Raw genomic sequence first — 6,000 nt, forward strand, 5'->3', positions numbered from 1 at the left:
GAAAAGGGGCTTTTAAGGGCGTCCGGGTGAGGGCACCTGTGAATGCAAGACAGCCCTGCTCTGCAGGCCTTTCCCTTCCCATGCAGGCAGGGGTAGGGGAAGGAGCCGATTGCTGTTCCTCTCCCCGCGCCATGGAGGGGAGGCGTGGTCAGGTCACCTCTCTCCGTAGGTGCCTATAGGCTCCAGCGTGGCCAGAGCTGATTAACAATGCGCTCTTTGCGTTTCTGTAGCACTTTGTCACTGTGCTTTGCAAACTAGGCACAGAAGATTCACTGCATCCAGCACTGAGATGCAGCCACCTCTGGCAGCAAGGATTCCCCCACCCAGTGCTGAGATGCAGCCACTTCTGGGGCGCAGCGCAGATACTGCTAGTACAAGGATCATGCATGAAATGTAGCTGCCTCTGAGGTGAGGTTCAACTGTTTGTCCAGGGGTCACTCTTCCCACACTGATATGCAGCCACCTCGGGGGAAGAGCAGAGCAGGTATTTATACAAGGATTGCGCCCCCATCACTGAAATGCAACCAACTCCAAGGTGGGGGACAGGAGCTGTTTATATAGGAATCACTCACACAGCACTGAAATGCAGCTACGTCTGGGGAGGAGCCTGGCAGCTGTTTACATTGACATCACCTACCCAGCACTGAATTGCAGCCACCTCTGGGGTAGGGCATGGTAGCTATTTATAGAGACACCATCCGCTAAAATGCAGCCACTATGGGATAGGACATGGCAGTTGTTTATACAGTGATTACTCGCCCAGCACTGAAATGCAGCCACCTCGGGGGGGGGGGGGGCACAGCAGCTGTTTATATAGGAATCACTCGCCCAGCACTGAAATGCAGCCACCTCTGCAGTAGGGTGGGGCAGCTTTTTATAAAGGGCTCCTCTGCCTAGTGCTGAGATGCAGCCATCTCTGGGGTGGAGCGCAGGAGCTGTTAATACAGAGATCCCACACCCAGTGCTAAGACTCAGCTAGCCCTGCAGAGGGCTGCAGGCAGACAGTGTATGGGGACGAGGAAGTAGGCCAGAGCACAGGCTGGGAGAAGGGACCATTATTATGAGGCAAAGCACCTTGTGTCACTTGACTCGCACTGCTGGACTAGTGTGGGGGGAATCTGGAGTCCAGTGAAGCCCCGTTGCGCCAGGCAGTGATCTTTCTCAGGGATATGCCTCGAGCAGCGGTTCCCAAACTTCAACAACCCGGGCACCCCTTTCACTAAAACGTCAAGTCTCGCGAACCCCCTCCTAAAACTGAATATTCCCAGGGATTTTCTCCTTGACCTGAGTATAAATGATAAAAGCCGTGATCTTGGACATCTAAACTTTGTTTTGATGACATGCTTATTACACGCTATTTGTTATTAATTATCATTTATCGTGACAGTATTTTTATTACATTAAGAAAACGGCAACACGCTTCCAAGCTCTCACTTTCGTAGCTTGTATCCCTTGGAATAAGCCTGTTCTAAGGGAAGGCTCCTAGGTTTCATCAAGGAGTATCAGCAGCTGTGAAACAGCGGGAAGGGATTTAAGAAGCCAACTCAGAGTTCCTCCTACACAAGCATTCAGGTCTTGAGCCGGGCCAGGCAAACAACGCCCGTTACAACAAAGCTTCAGCTCGTTCTTCATCATTCCTTAAAAACCAATCCTAGCTGCCTATTGCATTTTAAAGACAGCAAAAAATATCCCCCTCCCCTCCCATGTCTTGACGTTTCAATCTCCGTCGGGCGGTGGAGACGCTTGCTTGAAGCTGCACTGGGGGGAGGGAGGAGGGGTAGCTCAGTGGTTTGAGCGTTAGCCTGCTGAATCCTGGCTTGTGAGCCCAATCCTTGAGGGGGTGATGTCGGGATCTGGGGCAAAAACCTGTCAGGGACAGGACTTGGTCCTGCTGTGAAGGCAGGGGAACTGGACTCAACTTAATGACCTTTCAAGGTCCCTTCCAGTTCTGAGATGGGTATTTCCCACCCCACATCAACATGCTTAACTCTTAGAAGTCCAGGGGCTCTGGGCTGCTGGCCCCAGGGTCCCTAGGGACAGCTCCGTCCACCATTAGGGAGTTGTTTCCCAAGAGCCCCCTGTAACATTTCACAAACCCCAGTTTGGACCCACTGGCCTAGAGGGAGAGGCCTGGCCGTAGGGGGCAGGTTAGCAGGGCCTATTGTGACATGAGGAACAACATGGCTTTGTTCATTGTTTGCTGCATGCTCCAGCTCCTTTCACCCATGGCTCCATCTGTGGACAGTTCTTGATCGAGCCCCACCTCTGCCAGCACCGTGACACAGGTGGAACAGAGTCCTGCCTGCTGGTGTCCCACCCACCGTTAGATCACACTATTTGGTGAGTTGTAAGGGGTTTTGGATTGCGGGGGGGGAGGCTAGATAGATAGAGAGGGTGTCTGAGGATGGAGTAGACAGAAATAGAAAAAGCCAGAGCGGGTGGGCAGGGGTGTATAGGATGGATAGATAGGTGTGCATGAGGGTAGATGGGTAGATAGAGAGGTGGGGCGATGGATGGAAATAGGGGGGTCTGTGGGGGTAGATGGATAGAGGGGTGTGTGAGGTGCATGAATACATAGAGGGGGTATATAGTGATGGCTGGATAGAGATAGAAATAGGGATATGTATGGGGATGGAAGAGTAGATAGGTGCATCTGGGGATAGATGGGTAGCTAGAGGGGTGTCTACAGGGATAGACAGGTGTGGGGGTGGATGGAGAGATAAGGGGTGTGTAGGGGAATGCATAGAGATAGGTGTGACGGGTACATGGTTAGATGGGGGTGTGGGAATGGATAGAGGGGCTGGACGTGGGTGGATGAATAGATAGAGGGGTGTATATGGGGATGGAGGGAGGGGTATGTATAGGGTTGGATTGGATAGACATAGCCGTGTGTACAGGGATGGCTGGATGGAGCGGTGTGTACAGGGATGGAGGGATAGAGGGGTGTGTATGGGGAGGGATGGAGGGAACGGTGTATGGGGATGGATGGAGTGGTGTGTGTAGGGATGGAGGGGTAGATACAGCCGTGTGTACAGGGATGGCTGGATGGAGCGGTGTGTACAGGGATGGAGGGATAGAGGGGTGTGTATGGGGAGGGATGGAGGGAACGGTGTATGGGGATGGATGGAGTGGTGTGTGTAGGGATGGAGGGGTAGATACAGCCGTGTGTATGGGGATGGCTGGATGGAGCGGTGTGTACAGGGATGTAGGGATAGAGGGGTGTGTATGGGGAGGGATGGAGCAGTGTGTAGGAGATGGAGGGAGGGTGTGTACAGGGATGGAGGGGTAGATACAGGAGTGTGTAGGGGATGGAGGGAGGGAGTGGTGTATAGGGATGGAGGGATAGATACAGCAGTGTGTATGGGGATGGAGGGGCAGAGGGGTGTGTATGGGGATGGAAGGAGGGAGCAGTGTGTATGGGGATGGAGGGACAGAGGGGTGTGTATGGGGATGGAAGGAGGGATGGGTCTGTATGGGGATGGAAGGAGGGAGCAGTGTGTGTAGGGATGGATGGATAGATACAGGAGTGTGTAGGGGATGGAGGGAGGGACCCGTGTGGATGGATGGATGGATAGATACAGGAGTGTATGGGGATGGATGGATACAGGAGTGTGTATGGAGATGGAGGGAGGGTGTGTATGTGGCCAGAGATGCCAGCAGCTTTATAATTAGCCAGTGTCTCGACGTAATCATGTTAGGATGTTCCAGTCTCTGCAATCCCCACTAATGCCTGTGCTGGCCAGTCGCCCCCTCCTTCTCCTCTCCTCCCCTGCTCATGTTTACATGTCGTTAGGCAGCGCCACAGAAACATAATGAGCCACAGCAGAGTTATGTCGACTCCAGGCTGCCCAGCCAGACCCTGCTCCCACACGGGCCCCAGCCTGGCTCTGGTCTTGCCCTCTGGCTGACCCCTTCTCGAATTAAGAAGGTGCATTGAGGAGGCTGAAGATGCCGGCAATGCCCTCGGGCGCCTTCTCGAGTCCCTTGGAGCCTGGCAGCCAGCAGGGGATGACGCTGGTGCAGGGCCCTGGGGGAAGGAGTCGGTGAGCTCAGCTCCGACCCTGGTCTAGTGGTTAAGGTGTCGCTCTTGCATTCGACAGGCCTGGCTTTGCCATGAGGCCGGTGCAGCCACGTGGCCGTGGGGCGTGATTGCTGGTTGACAGAAATCAGAGAATCTGGGAGGTGTCGGACTGGATGGCACCTCGGGAGGTCCGCAAACCCAGCCCCCTGTGCTGAGGCAGGACCGAGGAAACCTAGACCACCCTTACACGCGTTTGTCCAACCTGTTCTTTAACACCTCTAGAGACGGGGTCCCCACAGTCTCCCTTGGACGCCTGTTCCAGAACTTCACTCCCCCGAGAGTTTGTCCGAATATCTCACCTAAATCTCCCTTGCTGCGGATTAAGCCCATTGCTCCTTGGCCAACCTCCAGCAGACATGGAGAACAATTCATCCCTGTCCTCGTTATAACAGCCCTTAACATATATGAAGACACTTATCAGGCCCCTGCTCAGCCTTCTTTTCTCTGGACAAAACATGCCCAGTTTTTTACAACTGTTCCTCATAGGTCAGGTTTTCTAACCTTTATCCATGGGGATGGATGGATGGAGAGAGATGAGAGAGGTATGTATGTGGATTGATGAATGGATGGATGCTACATATAAAGATAGATGGATGGGTGGGTGGGTGTGTATGGGGAGGGATGGATGGCGAGATAGATTACACAGAAGGTGGACATGGTGACAGATAGTGTGTATGGGGATAGATGTGTAGGGGGTAGATAGAGGGGGGGTGTATGGGGATAGAAATGGATAGATGGGGAGAGAGAGGGGTGTATAAGGATAAAGAGAGACCAATGGATGGATACAGATAGGTGGGGATGGATGGTGAGGTGAGGGACAGAATCATAAAATATCAGGACCTCAGAAGGTCATCGACTCCAACCCCTTGGCAGATTTTTACTCCAGTTCCCTAAATGGGCCCCCTCAAGGATTGAACTCACAACCCTGGGTTTAAGAAGGCTATGGTTCAAACCACTGAGCTATCCCACCCCCACCACAGGGGTGTGGGGGAGGGCTAGAGGGGTGGGGTCTCTGGCAGAGTTGTGACATTGTCCCACAGTGACTCTTATCGACGGGAATTCCACCGCTGACCCCCACCCCGCCCCCTCTAGCAGGGTCTGTCTCCTTGTCAGTTCACCCTGGGCTCTGACACCCATAAGTTCCCTAGTGCTGATGGAAGCGCACTGGGGGAAGGGGAGGGGGGGGGTCCACACGGTCCTTGAGCCAACCAGGCCATGCCCCCATCACTAGCTTTGCAGAGGACCCCAGGACCTCGCCCGGCTCTCGAGGGCTCTCCGGCTGCGGCTGCATCTCGGACTCTGAAAGCTCTGGAGCGGTGGACGTGAACATGGCCCTTAGCAGGCCAGGCTGCCTCCCGGCATGAGGGGCCTCCGCGCGCTCCTCTTGGTCTCTCTGCTGACGTGCGTCTCGGTGCGCGGGAGACGGGTCTGTGGCAAGGAGGCCATCAGGGTCCTGCAGAACGTCACCAAGTTGCTGGTGAGTGGTGCAGGAGATACGGGATGGGGTGGAGCTCTCCCCCCCATGCCATAGGTGAAGGGCCTGGGTAGCCATTTGAACCCCCCCATGGGCAGTTCCAGTCTTGGAGCTGTTCCTAACAGGCAGGTGCTGCTATCCCCTCCCCCCGGCTCCTCGCTCAGTACAGGGAGGCCCAGGAGTGGGAAGGGAGTGGAGTGTCACGTGCATCCTGGATGCAGCAGACACCTTGGCAGCCAGGGGCAAGGTACCACGTTGCTGCCTGGGGCTGTACCCACACCCATGGCACCTCGCTCTCCATGGCACTCCCCTGCCCCCGCATCCCTCCTCCCAGAGCTGACAATAGAACCCAGGCGTCCTGGCTCCCAGCCCCCCTGCTCTAACCACTAGACCCCACTCGGCTCCCAGGGCTGGGGATCACCCCAGGATTCCTGACTCCCAGCCC

The sequence above is a fragment of the Mauremys mutica genome, chromosome 15, assembly GCF_020497125.1.
Source record: "Mauremys mutica isolate MM-2020 ecotype Southern chromosome 15, ASM2049712v1, whole genome shotgun sequence".
Taxonomy (NCBI): Eukaryota; Metazoa; Chordata; order Testudines; family Geoemydidae; genus Mauremys; species Mauremys mutica.